The sequence below is a fragment of the Melanotaenia boesemani genome, chromosome 22 (assembly GCF_017639745.1).
Source record: "Melanotaenia boesemani isolate fMelBoe1 chromosome 22, fMelBoe1.pri, whole genome shotgun sequence".
NCBI lineage: Eukaryota > Metazoa > Chordata > Actinopteri > Atheriniformes > Melanotaeniidae > Melanotaenia > Melanotaenia boesemani.
This window is the reverse complement of record NC_055703.1, coordinates 2,607,299-2,622,284: the sequence shown is the minus strand read 5'-3', so window position 1 is coordinate 2,622,284 and position 14,986 is coordinate 2,607,299. Positions and strand designations below refer to the sequence as shown.

Here is a 14,986-nt window from a genome sequence, read left to right as displayed (position 1 = left end):
ACATATGTGAAGAAAAATTCGACCCGCGGTCACTCTGTACAATCACTGGAATGCCAAAGATGGAAATGAACTGTGAAAGAGCCTTCACAACAGCTCTGGTGGTAATGGAACGAAGAGGGTACGCGGCAGGATAACGTGTGCTTTGGCACATAACTGTCAATAAATATTTACAACCAGATTTCGAAACAGGCAACGGCCCCACACAGTCAATGATAAGATACTCGAACGGCTCATTTACTGCCGGAATTCGGCTGCAACGGTTGCAGGTTTAATTTTTTGGTTAGGCTTGCCAGTCAGCTGACACACGTGACAAGATTTAATGTACGCCGCCACGTCCTTCTTGACACGAGGCCAGAAAAAATGCTTTAGGAGATGCAAGTACGTTTTACGCACCCCAAAATGACCACTATGATCATGCGCAGATTTCACGACATCATTCCTAAACGCATAAGGGACCACTAGCTGAAACACAGGCTCACCTAACCCCACATGGTCACATGGAGACCATTTACGCACCAACAGGTCGTCCTGCACAAAGTAACCCTGCGCAACATCCCCAATTTGATCAGATGGCAAAACCTGATCCCACACTGCCGACAAACTATTGTCCACCCTTAGCGCCTCGACCCACTCAGCCCTGGACAAGGACAAAGGCAAACTAGACCATACAACAGGCTCAACTGAAGATCTAACATCAGCCAAGGTCACGTCAGCATCACACCCCGTCTTACTCTGTGCGCGCGTCACCACACAGACTGGAAAAACCTCGCTGTCACACACCACATCAGAGGGTAAAGGCTTTGATACAACCAGGGCCGGCGGAGGACCGTCCGCCCACACGGCGCTCCCACAGATGTCATTCCCCAAAATCATAGCCACGCCCTCTAAAGGCAAAGCAGGCCGCACGCCCACAGAGAACACCCCTTTCACCAAATCACTGTCCAAAACCACGCGATGCCGGGGCACAGGGACAAAACCAAGCTCCATGCCACGCATCACAACAGAATCGCCCGTAAGCGTGCCATCAGAGAATGGCAACACAGAGTCAACAATAAACGAATGCTTAGCACCCGTATCCCGAAGCACCTTAATGTTCACACCCTCATCACTGCCTACCAGGGATACCCGCGCGTCCGCAATAAAAGGCTCAAAGCCTGAGCTGTCACTCGACTCTGACGTCACCGCCTTTCCCCCGCACGCCGTAGCGCACAGCATAGCCGGAGCTGGGGAAGGCGCTCCGCCCCTCTGCAACAGAGGACACCGGTCTTTCCAGTGGCCCTCCTCCCGACAATAATGACACACACTCGCCCCACCAGATCGCCCCGGACGCACAGCATGAACGTGTTTTCGAGAGAAGCCCTGTTTAACAAGCGGCGTACGCAAATCAACAAAGTCATCAGGTTTACTGACAGGCCCCGAATGTACCCCAGACCCACAGCCCCGGTGCGTCAGCACAAAATCATCAGCCAACTGAGCCGCTCTGAGCGCAAAGTCGGGTTCACGCTCGTTCAAGTACGTAACCACACGGCCAGGTAAAGCATTCCTAAACTGCTCCAAAATAATGAGCTCACCAAGACCCTCAAAGGTGTCGACTTTCACCGCTGAACACCAACGCTGAAAATGAGACGACAAGTCGCGAACAAACTCCACATGCGTCTGCTTCTCGGCTTTAACCCACTGCCGAAACCTCTGCCGATAAGCCTCCGCCGTCAGCTGATACGCTTTCAACACAGTACTCTTCACCATCTCATAGGACAAACGTTCCTGCGCGCACACAGCAGAATAGGCCTCCTGCGCCTTCCCCGTAAGCACACACTGAAGCAAAAGAACTTTCTCCGCGTCAGGCCACTGCCTGGCCTCAGACACCCGCTCAAACAAAGTGAAAAACGTATCAGGGTCCCGGTCATTAAACTTAGGGACCAGACGAAGATTAGCAGCCATATCCGCGCCATCCCGTGCGCGCGCAGACCCAGGCACATCCGCCGCGGACGCCCTCGACTTCCGATCCAAAACTCTAAGCTTCGTCCGCTCCACCTCCAACTGCAACAGCAGCAACCGCTCCTGCTGCTCAAACGTGAGCGCATTCCCGCGCGTCACCGACAACCCCGACGGCGCCGGCTTCACAGCCGCCGCCCCGCCCGGCTCTTTCGGCAGCACCCCCGTTTCAAACAAGGACAACAAAATAAACGTCTTCAACTCGTCCCTAAGCATCCCATCCCGCAAATCAATAGCATAATGCCCGGCTATGTCAACCAACCGATCCTTTGTACAGGTATCCAAAAACGCCGCCGACGGCGCCAAATAAAACGCAGCCAAATCCATCACCAACGAACAATCACACCCCGAGCAAGCTACGCACCGCTGAGACAAACACCAGCGCACACCACCACTGGAAAGTTCCCTCTAACTGCTAATCAAACTACCAAACTGGACCCTAGTCTTCATGCAGTTCTGTGGCGGGATGATTAAGCACGAAAAACAGCGGGACGCACGGCACCCTGTAACAGACTGCCGCACGCGACCCCACGGACTGCCCCCGAGAAGGTTGCTGACACAACCAACACAAAACCAGCTCCCGCAACACTAACAAACAAAACCCGACACAAGCCCAAAAGGGAAAGTGCCCTTAGCCTACCAGGGAACTCCCAGCCAAACGTGTCAAAACAGCACTTACCTCAACGCGGCAGGGTGACAGAAAACATGCAGCGATGGACGAGCCCCCATTTTGTCAAGCCCGGCTCGTGAGAGACTTGACAAACAAGACGCGGAACAACGAGGGATGCCAATTACAGAGATTTATTTAGAAAAGGTGCCTAAAGTAACTTAACAGTGTAACCTATGTGTACAATCTGTAGCATCAGTCGTGCGTGGAAGTGTTGGTTGTAGAGAGGTGTTGAGTGGGAAAGCTAAAGTGGAAGAACTAATGAGTGCACAAACAAAGGACACAGAGTGCTGCAAGTGAGCAGGCCGGCGCGAGCAGAGCCCCGCAGGTGGAGAAGGCCTGGTATTTTAAGCCCAAACGGGCCACGCCCCCGCCAGGTACCGCGGGAGAAACCGGAGCAGCATACTGGCCACCTGAGAAACGGACGACAAGAGGCGGAGAGAAGGAGGAGGAGGCAGAACAAGAGAGAGCGGGGAAGCAAAAAGTAAAGTCCCCAGAGACGGACAAAATACAGCCCGCTCTGGGGTTGTCACACAGGGCTGCCCACTTTCTCCATCTCTCTTTGCTACTTTTATTGAACCCCTACACACTAAAAACTGTTGGGTTATTTTTTTAACCCAACAGCTGGGTTGAGACCTGTTAGGTAGTTTAATTGGGTTGTTTTCATTAAGTTTGGGTAATCTAAGAACCCAACTTGCCGGGTTATTGTTGTGTGGTAGTTGAGTTATTAGCTGTTGGGTTGAATTTCCCATTATACTGTGTTGGTCATTTGGGACTACCCAACATGTTGGGTCGATGTTCGCGCATGCGCGACAAACAGTACCGTTACCCCCACCGGTTGCAGCCGTTTGGCCAGAGTCCTGGGTTGAAGGGAAGGAGAAGCCCGAGAATATCTTACCGAGCGACACTACTTTACACAGGCCGAGGTTTGTTACATTTTCACTATTGTTTCATGTATATTAATCATATGTATAAAGTTTATTTTAGTAACCGTGTATATTTGTAATAATGAACGTCTGTAGCAGTGATTGTTAGCTCTCGGTCATTTGTAGTTAGCGATGGCTTGTGAGAACGTTTTTTAACGGTTAGCACGCGCCGCATTAGCTAGCTTGAGTTTGCCAGAGGCAAACGGAAACTTTCTAATTTGCTCAAGTCGAAGTTAAAGACCGTAGAGAAGTTAAATGATAATTTCTTTTTTTTTTTAACCTGGGGTCCTGTTGTCATCCTTCCTTTCATACATGTGAACGTGATGAGCAGCCTAGCTCAAGTATTGGGAAACTCGCTCTGCATCTCAGTTCGCCCTAAAAACATGCTTGTTTTCCACACTGAAAGTGCTCTGATGGTCTCAACGAGTGTCCGACAACGTACTAGAGAGGGGAAATGAATGAGTTGCCCAATACTTATCATAAGCTGGCCTGCTAGCTGCGTGCCCAGCTAAACAGTGGAGCGATCTTGAACATTCCTTACCTCATCACGTTCACATTTATGAAATGACAGCTGACAACAGACCCCCAGGTTAAAAAAAAAGCGAGATTCTGCTTTAATTGGTTTTATGCACAGCTCTGCTACTTCCTGAACTCATAGCAGCCTCTTTGTGTTCCGTCTTTAATTACTGGACGAACTGATCAATCCAAGTGTGCCCATCGTCAGTAACGGCAATGGCAACGGCCAGTCACACCTGGATTAATCAGGTTGACTGTAATGAAAGACGGGAAACAAGGGAGCTACCTTAAGTTCAGTAAGTAGTTTCAACATTTTACAACATTGAAAATACCTTTTGGTTAACGTTACTGAATGAGTAATTTATGATACGTTTGTTTATTTTAATTCTTTGTGTGTGTTTTGCGCTTGATTCTCATGGATGACTTTGTCAAGTCCAAGTTTAGTTGAGTGGCAGCTTCCACATCTTATTGACAGGTTTAGTGGTAAGTCAATGTTAGTTGTTTCCATGTCCATTATTTTATTATTAGTAACGTGGTAGCTACTACTATTATAAATAAATTGGGGATAATTATTTACTGAGCCTTATCTGCTAAAGGACCACTTTTTTCCCATATTAATTTTAAGGAAGAAAATATTTTGATTGTTGTACCCGATAGATACGCTATCAAACCTCAGTGAAAATTAAGTTGTCAGCTCCTCATTTTTTTCTTTGCCTCTGTGTGCATAATGTCCTGTTTTTTATGGTTGGTTAAATTTCAAAATTATAACTACTGATGGAAAAATACCTTGAAGCTAAATCTGGGATGTTTACAACAATTTTGTCCCTTAAATTTGAACATTTTACAATATTTCTACTGCAGTGAAATGTGTACAATAAAACAGAATGTCTGTAACACCTGCAGGTGCCATGGCCATATCATAACAGGTCCATATTAGATAATGAACCAGGTGCAAGGCATGAATAGCAAGGAACACAGAAGCATTAAAAATATTATGGTGTGTTGATTTTGTTTTTTTCTGTGTTTCAGAAGAGGCAATTGATGAAGAGAGCTTTGGCTACCTTGATCTTCCAACCATCGCCACCTTAATTCCCAGAATAGGCGACAGGCTCAAGTTCATTAAAAAACATAATGAATTTGTAAGTTATGCAGTTGAAAGGAACATAGTCACCACATCCTAAATCAAGACAAAGTGATCACACAAAACTTTACTCTTTCGACCGCTTTTCTTTTAGAGTATATACAAACCATGGGATTCAATTGCTTTAGATGTAAAGCTCGAATTCCTGGGGATGTGAGAAGTCTTTTTATTCATTTACGTGCCGTGCATCATGTTGTCATGCTGCAAACTACTTTCAGTGTTGTGAACATGGCCTGTGGAAGAACATTTAGCTACATACGATCATTTAGAAGACACTTACAGCAGCATGAAAATGTTGAGGATGTGCCTCCTGTACTTGCTCAAGATCCTGTCCAGCCAGAATTCATTAATGCTGAAGACCAGTCGGCAGAGGAAGTTGAAGAGTGGGATGAGATTGAGCCAGAGGATATTACAAATCGAAGTAGCCACATTCCTGCTCATTGAAGTCTGTTCCTTCACAAACCTGGTCCCGGCATTCGGTTTCTTTGTTGAACAGACCTCTAGTTTAGTTTCTGACATTGTGGGAGGGCTTACAATCAAAGACCATGGGCAATTTTCAGTCGTTTAGGACATGATCAAAGACTAGAGGTACAACAACTCATGGTGGAGTTCCAAAGCTGTGCTGAGCCCTTCCGAGATTTGGAAACTGAATATAAACAAAAGCAATATTTGTGAAATCTGGAGGGTTCATTGAACCTGTAGAGGAAACTTTTTCTGGGGGATTCTTATGTCCAGCAGAGGGGACTCTGCCACTGGCACTGTCAAACAAGTCGCAGTTCTCGACTCTTTTCAACGTATTCCTCTTAAATTTCTTTTGAAAAGGTCCTTCAAATGCCTGGCGTCTTACAGAAAATCATTGATTGGCAGCAAAGAACAGATGGTGGAGTTCTTAAGGATGTCTTTGATGGGGAGTACTGCAAAACACATCCGCTCTTCCTGAAAGAGACTTCTATCCCACTTCTTCTTTACAATGATGACTGTGAACACGTCAACCCCCTTGGATCGAAGACTGGAACACACCAAGCTAGGGTTTATTTACCTTCAAATCAAGAGCCTACCACCAGATCTGCTCTCCAGTTTTAAGGTCACACTTCCTGCTTGCAGTGTACAAGTCAGATGATGCCAAAACATATGGCCTTGATGTTGTTCTGCGCCCCATTGTTGAAGAGCTGCAGTTGCTAGAGAAAGAAGGCCTCCCTCTTCAGATCCCTACATTTCAAGGTGTTGTGGAAGTTCTCTGTTCTGCAAGTAGTTGGGGACTCATTTGGGCTTAAATGCAATCCTTGGTTACTCTGAAAGTTTCGCAGCTAACCATATGTGCCGGTGGTGCAAAGTGCATAAACGAGTCTCGGCGCAGCAAACATTGGAAGATCCAGCACAACTGCGTAATGCTCACACCCATCAGGCAGATCTGCAACTTGCAAGCATTTCAGACACCAGGGTTGAAAGAGAAACAGTGAGTTAAATAACCTCTCTTTCTATCATATCACTGGACAATGTGGCACCAGACATTATGCACGACATTTTAGAAGGAGTTGTCCTTACGAGATAAACTTGTTTTGAGCTCTCTGATTGAGCAAAAACATGTCACACTTGACCAGATAAACTACAGGATCACAAGCTTCGGATTACGGCTTTTGTGACAAGGCTAACAAAGCCCTCTGTCATTACCAAAAATGACTTGAGAAACCCTGAAACATCTATGCGACAGTCAGCAGCTCAAATGTGGTGCCTTATTAGGCTACTCCCAACCATGATAGTGACCTGATTCCCTGAGGGAAACAAAGAATGGGAACTTCTCCTCTTGTTGCTGCTGTGCATGGAGTTCATTTTCTCTCCCTCTATTACTGTCGCTGGAACACTGTTTTTGGCCAAGATCATTGAGGAGCATCACTCCCTCTTCCTTGAACTTTTTCCAACTTTACACTTGCGTCCCAAGCACCACTTCATGGTTCATTATCCAAGAGCTATCAGAAAACTAGGGACCCTTGGTGCAGGTTTTGGTCAATGCGGTGTGAAGCAAAACACAACTTCTTTAAAAATGTCAGTCACAATCACATGCAATTTTCGCAATATTGTAAGACAATGGCTTTCGCCATCAGATGCAACTTTGTTACAACTTGCGCTCTGGCACTGTGTTCAGTCAGAATACAGAGGTTGGCCCAGGGCAAAGCTTCTTTCTTTCAACCATTGATGGATATAAAGAATACCAAAAAGATCTTTCAGATTTCCCTGCCTTCAGTGAGATTCTTGTTCCATCTTGGGTCACCTTCAAGGGCACAAAATACAGACCAGGATGACGTTGTTCCTCTCTTATGACCCTGATGGTGAACCCCAGTTTGGCCTCATTAAGTCCATCATACTTCTTGATCTGATGACAAACACTCCAACAATCAAGTTTGTTGTACAGAGTTGGGAAACACAAGGGTTTGAAAGACATTTTCATGCCTACAGTTGTGAATCCAGACGCAAACTTTGGCAGCTGTTGATCCAAGCAAACTGGTTGACCATCATCATTACATGCTGTAAAACCATACAAAGAACATTCCTGACTATTTATACATTTCTCTTCGCTACAGAGTATTCTAGGGGGTGGAGTCAGTGGGGGTGTTTCATATCTGCCCTGATGCTTTAATGCTAGTAATATTTAACTCTGGGCCATCTTCCAGTTTTTTTCCACTTATTTTGATACCCTGCAGGACCACACAATTTGCTTATTACTGCAGAATCATTTTACTAGATTTGATTAGGGATGTGGTAGGCTGCATAGAAGTTAAAATGTTCAAGCTTTATCAACTAATAAGTTCAGCTTAAAGCACGAAGAATTGCCCTGTACAGGTTGGGCAAATGGTGTGCTCACAAGCCACACCCCCAGGACCCCAATTGCCACCTTCATCCAATGACCTCCAAGAAATGACTGCACCTGCACCCACAGAGATGACTGCAAATTCAACCCCTGAGATGATTGCACCTCCAAGCACAATTGTGCTTCAGACAGTTCCAACATTTGTAAGTAATCTCTAAATAAATTACCTTTGTGTTGGTGTCCTCTTTAGCACTGAAGCTGGACAATAGCGATGCATTTAGTATATTTGCCTACTTTGTCCGTATTCTTTCAGGATATCCGCACTATCCTTTCAGACGTTGTTGAGGGCAGGGCCATTGTTCAAAGCCTGGACACGGACCAGTTGATAACAATTAAACAGAGGCGTGCCATGGTCGAATTTTGGTGTCCCACCTTATTGAAAAGTGTGGAGAAAACGTGAGTAAAATCTGATGAAAGTTGTTGTGGGTTTTTATGTTTCTATCCTGGACCTTGAGACGTCATATGTTTGATTCCTGACCAAATAATACCATAGACTCTTTTAAAAAGGGTACCTGATATGTCCCTGCTCTTGTTCAGAATAAATGGCAGGATTTTTAGATAAAGTACATACAGAGGAAATCAGCCCCTGGCCAAAGATCGCAATATTTGATCGTGATTGAGGAAGAGAATCTTGTGAATGCAATGCTGTAGGTATAGTTTGAGAAAATGGTAAACCACTATACCAATGAAATTATTTTTTTCAGAAAGTTGAGTATAAAAAGTGAAGCTCATTATGATAAATCATTAACCATTTTAGATAATGCTAGTGTCTTATCACTGTAAATGGAATTTCACTACATTTATAAGTGACAAAAAGCAAATAATTTTAGTTTTTCACAGTGTGACAACTTATATTATTTGTATATGTTTGCCATTTTCAGACCATCAGCTGTGACAAAAACTGCCATGAGTTCAGCTTTGATCAATTCCTTCCCCTGCCTTAAAAGATGCAAGTACCAGTGGTTTTGGTAAGTATTTTGTGTGGCGTTAAACAAATGCATCCTAAAAGATTAAGATTTTTGTAATTTAAATTAAATGTCAGAGTCAAGAAGATGTTTAGGCTTACGGACTTAAATGTTTATTTTTATCTTGTAAGGATACGTGGTACACCCAGGGGCGCTCTAAGTACCCAGCCACTGGGTTTCTGGAGGAGAGGCTCAGGAACATAAGAAAGCGACTGCGGAGCTCGGGCGGGCCCAGGCCACAGATGTCTCTGCCTCCCTCTGTGCCAAGGACAACAGTAATACCAGGTAATACAATGTCTTTGCCTGATTTTTCATCGTAAGATGTGTGTTGAAGTGTGAAGGTATTGTCTGTGACATCACATTGATGATGCAGCTTGTAGTGCTGCATCGTCCTGTCTGTGCAGGATTCAGCTGCTTTAGAGATAATATTCTGATAGTTGTATTTTCTGTGAAACCATCTTATTGGACATGTTTTAAATCTTCTTGTGCAGGCCACCCAAGTTAAGTCTATTTAGGGGAAATGCTTAACATCACCGGGGATGCATTGTATAATTAAACATAAATGTTAACAGTGTGAATTTTATGTTTTACAGCCCCCGCCATTCCGGAGGAGCGGGCGGTGCAGTGTGCGGAGTGGCTAAAAATAACACCCCAGCCAATCACCCAGGTGAATGAGTACATGAGAGATACTTGCAGCTTCAGGGCAGCCTGGATAAGGGCCGACCATTCAAAGACTGTCGATGAGGTTCTGGCTCAGTTCCCCAGACTTCTGACCCCAGGCATGGTATGTCAAAACTCAGAGGGAGCGACACTTGTGCCACTAAGCTTTCAACAGTATTTATAAAATCTTGTAAACACCTTATATCATTTCATCTCTCCTCACGTGTTTTTTTTTGTTTGTATTCAAACTGCCATTTATTCATTTAAAGTATGTACGAAGCAGCTACCACTTCTCTGAAGTAGACGAGCTAGTCTCAATTTATTCCTGTGAACAATTTCTAATGTATTGTCACAAGAGTAAAGTTATGAATTCAAAAATGCCTATAGCTTGGCATTGCCTAAATTTTACTTTCATTAACTAAGCATTTTTTTAAATTTTAAAGCACAGCCATTGTAGTTTTTGTTGTTATTGTTCTTGTTTTTTTTAAATCAGCCAAAATGAGTCTATTTTTTTGTCCTCTTTAACAGTTGTTTCATTTTTGGTCAGGAAAAATTTTCTTTTTTGTTTGGACAAGAAATGTGGGTATACTGACATATTGTTTAAATGACTTTGTTTTTCAATGTCACCATCTTGTAGATTGCGCAGAGACTTTGCGATCCTTCATGGTGAGGGCTGCCCCAAAGTTCTTTGAGAAGTGGGTTCCTCTTTATGCCGACAAAATAATAAATCTTGCCAAACGCGAAGGGAAATTCACCGACGTGGATGAACGGAGAACTCAGGGTAATTTTATATGTTGTGCAAATATCAGATTTCATACCATGATTTTCTTGTAACCTAATGATACTTAAAGAACAGAAATTACTTCAGCATACCTTGTTTCACGGGTGCGTCGGAGTGAGGTGCCACCTATACTGAATCAAAAGTAGACATAATTTTTACTCCCTTCAGTTGATTGTCATGATGACACTTCCCTGTTTTATCATATTTAAATAACTTGTACGTAGTTATTTATTTTTTCATTTCTCTGCTTTTGTATTTTCTTCCATTTTTAATTTTAATGTATGTGTACAAAGAAGTAGCCATTGGAATCAGCTGAACTGATCCCATTGGCTGTATTCATTGTACTGTACTGTGTGTGTGGGTGTGTGTGTGTGTGTGTGTGTGTGTGTGTGTGTGTGTGAAAGTTGCCCGTGTAAACTGCAGAAGAAAGGAAAAAGAGAGGGGGATGCTCAGATGATTGTTGCAAGTTAGCTTGATGGGATTTTATTTTATTTATAGATGGATATGAATGGCAATTGCTGCCAATTTGGAGGCATTTTGACTTTATTTTTAATTGTATTTTGTTCTCCTATAGAGGTCGCAGCCCTGGCACTGCTGCCAACATTGCTCCCTCCACCAGTGTACAAAAAAGGCAGACGACTGGTCCGGGCCAGCATTGAAGAATCGAGGAGAGCATTCATGGATGTGCAGCCTGTAAGTAAATCACCTTTGAGCATAAATCAAAACATAAATACATTTAAAAACAACCACCGTTGTTTAAAAAATTGAAGAGAAACATTCAGTTTTATATAGCAAAGGCCCGGTGAAAATGTTACATCCTTGGAATGAGTCTCAGTGCAACATTAGAAAATGTTACCTAATTTCACAAAGCACAATTCTTAAAAGTTAAACTCACAGAAGACTGCACATGCCAGATGATTTCATTATTAAAGACACTACGACAAACATATTTTTGCTTATTAAATAAGTCGTGTGGATGAGTCTCTGTTATCCACACTTATCAAAGTGCCTTGTGAAAGTATTGATACCCCTTGAACTTATCCGCCCCTTGTCACGTTACACCCAAGTTTCCTGTATTTTGTTTTATTCGCGCTTCATGTCAGGATGTCTGCCAAGTCTGTCAAGTTTATTTCAGAGTTTAGAGGAGATGAACAGTCACTTAAACCAAATACGTACTAACTGCTTGATGCTAGAGTAATTATGTTAAAAGGAGTGGGATCATCAGATCGTTTTCCCTTCTTTCTTGCTTCTTTTATATATAAACATGAGATCGTTTTTTTCCACAATAATATAAAACACAACTCCTTCATACTCCCAGTTAAAATAAGTAAAGCTAAACAAGCTAACTAACCTGAACACCATCATGTTGAGCTGATTCCAGCCAGGTGAGCTTACCTTTGCAGTGACTACGTGTTGTCCCGTCCCGCGGTGGACATGTGGACAGATCTGCATCCAGCCTTCATCAAGTGTCCATGAGCTTTACACATTTATAGTTTCTGAACTCTCCACATGTGTAAAGCGCTGGTTCCATACACAGTTTGTTCTGTCCAGCCATGAGGTGGAGGCAGTCATGTGGAGTCCGAGCTGCAGTCTCAGTCCGACCTCTCTGTGTTTCTGACTGACTGCAGTTTAGCCGAATCCCGATCCCTGGCCTCTCTGATAAGTTTGTCCCTGTACAGTATCCTCCCATCCTTCCTTTCCTCTGCAGATTGGCAGCTGAGTACAGTTAAAACGGTTAAAAAACTCACTAACTAATCAATCCTCCAGCTCAGTTTTGTTTACATCTGCGGCGCGGCCACTATGGTGCTGAGGCTGTGACCGCTAGCTAAAACACGCAGCTGATCAAGCTGGATCGTATTTATCTAAGCATCCATCTATTCATCCATGTTGAAAGCCAGCCACGATTATGTATATGAATTAAATGTACTTACCAAAATAAAATGAAGGTTGAACTTTTACAGAAAGCATATTTCACACTTTGAAATAACTGAAGAAAATCCAGATGACCCAGCTTTCCACAGCACTTAAACGCACCATCTACGCAGAAATCTTTCTAGCTTGCAGACATGTGAAAAGAGTCTCACTACCACTCAAGCGCATTTAAACCAGTTTGTGTGTAAATAGAGGTTTGTTTATGTGCATCAGGGGATTCATGCACACGTATTTAAGGATTTGAAAATGCGTAAGAGCCTTTTTGAACACACAGCCACTGGGTTTGAGAGGTGGAAGGTAAAATATTTGTGTGTAAAATATTAATCTGTGTGCATTTTTGTAATTTGTGAATGTGTAAATATATTTTGTGTGTATAATTTGTTAGTATTTGTGAATGCATTTGAACACGCATTTGCAAGTACTTAAATTTACACACAAAATGGTTTACACAGTTTACAAATCATGTATTGCACACACAACTACCCAAAGTTATACTCAAATTAATTTACACGGATTACAACTCATGTATTACACACACACAATTCAAATGAGACCATTTTCTCTCCATGTTACCTTGTGTTTGTTGATCACTGACAACCCCAATAAAAAAATATTTTAGTTTGTGAACAGACAAAAATGCAGTGTATAGATTTACAAAGCTGGAGATGCCCCAGAATACTTGTGATGTAACTTCAGTGGAAGGGGTTTCATCAAAGTTTGTGAAGGAATGGGTTGAAAGAGCTTGAGTTGTTTGTTGCTTTGTCCCTGTAGAGATATTTACCTACTTTCATTTCTCATCATAGGTCGGAATCACATGGTTGAATACTTGGACCAGGCAAAAAACAAGATCCTGCCCCTATGTCCTCCTGCTGGACAGCGGGACGCAGTATTCCCAAAGCGTTCTCTGTTATCTCGGGGAGGACAATTGAGGCAGAAACAGCTCTTGCAGCAGTCGATACCTGTTTCAAAAGTTTTTATGTACTGGACTTGCACTACCCAAAAGAGTGCACGCCAACATGGCAGTTCCTCCAAATGGAGATTTTTGAAATGGAGGGAACTGTTTCGCCAGCAGTAGGCTTTCTCAGGAGCCAGCTGCAAACACTGGCCTCCACTTAGGACAAAACACCCCTTTTTTTCTGGAGATATTGTGTTTAGATAGTATAGCTTTTTTTGTTCTGAAAAGATTAAGTACCTGTTCCCCTGTTTTTAGATAGAAATTACTTAGTGTTATGATAAGATATATGTGTATTACAATTTAAGATATTTATAAGAAAATATCCGTTTTAAAATATTTAATGTTAATAAGTTTGTATTTATTGTGTTAAGTATTCACTGTTCTCTATTTTAATAGAAAATTTTGTTGCTTAAAATATTTTGTGGACTCTAAAGTTTAATAAAAAAAAAAAAAATGAAATTTTTGTGTCAATATATTTAATCAATATATAATGACCATAATATTTAATTATATTGATTAGAAATTGGCAACCCAAATGATTGGGTAGAAAGAACCCAGCAGTAAAGTCAAATTGACCCTATGGTTGGGTTAATAGAACAACCCAACTGGTTGGTTAGGGAACCAACCCAACTTGTTGGGTCAAAATAACCCAGCATGTGTTCTGTCCAATATTTAACCAGTGTTGGGTTAAAAAATAACCCATTTTGGGTTGTTTTTAACCCAACATTTTTTAGTGTGTAGCTGCTGCCATAAGACAAAATAAAGAGATTAAAGGAATCCATGCCAAAAATATAGAACATAAGATAAGTCTTTATGCTGATGATGTATTACTTTTCCTCCAGAACCCACCGACATCTCTCCCCAGACAATCACACTTATTAACACATTCTCATCAATATCTGAATACTCTATTAACTGGTCTAAGACTATTATTATGCCCATCAACTGTGACCTACAAAACACACCCAATACTACAATACAGTCTGGAAACATTAGATATCTAGGCATAAACATTTCCTCCAGGTTATCAGAACTAACAAAGCTAAATTATGTCCAGCTTCTTAAAGCAATAGAGGATGATCTCTCACGGTGGAGGCGCTTACCCATATCACTCATGGGGAGGGTTGCCACAGTTAAAATGATGGTTCTATCTAAAGTAAACTACCTGTTTTTAATGATACCCACTAAACCATCCTCCAGTTGGTTTAAATCACTGGACTCACATATATCAAAATTTTTATGAAAAAACAAGCCATCACGTATCAGTCTAAAAACTTTACAACAGACTAAAGACAGAGGTGGATTGCAGCTACTCAACTTTAATCATGTTTTCTTAGCTAACAAGCTGCAGTATATCTCCAAATGGCTTAAACCTAGCAGTCTGGATGAATCATGGTTAGATGTAGAGCAAGCATTGTGTGAGGATCTGGTTATCTCTGACCTGTCATTCATCAGCTCAACCATCAAAACACATAAGTGTTTTAAAAGCATTAATATCAGTTCCTCTTTAGTGGCTTGGTGGGATTTTCTAAAAATAACCAAATCCTCACTTTTTCCATGTAAGTTTACACCCCTCTTGAAC

General features: G+C 42.5%; 1 long non-coding RNA gene across 1 annotated transcript; it reads left to right on the top strand.

Moving 5' to 3' along the window:
- Window positions 1-4,551: 4,551 nt before the first annotated feature.
- Window positions 4,552-8,465, top strand: LOC121633695. Its single transcript, XR_006009105.1, has 4 exons — window positions 4,552-4,587; window positions 5,134-5,243; window positions 8,084-8,254; window positions 8,365-8,465. It is a non-coding gene; the product is annotated as an uncharacterized LOC121633695 (long non-coding RNA).
- The last annotated feature ends 6,521 nt before the right edge of the window (window positions 8,466-14,986 follow it).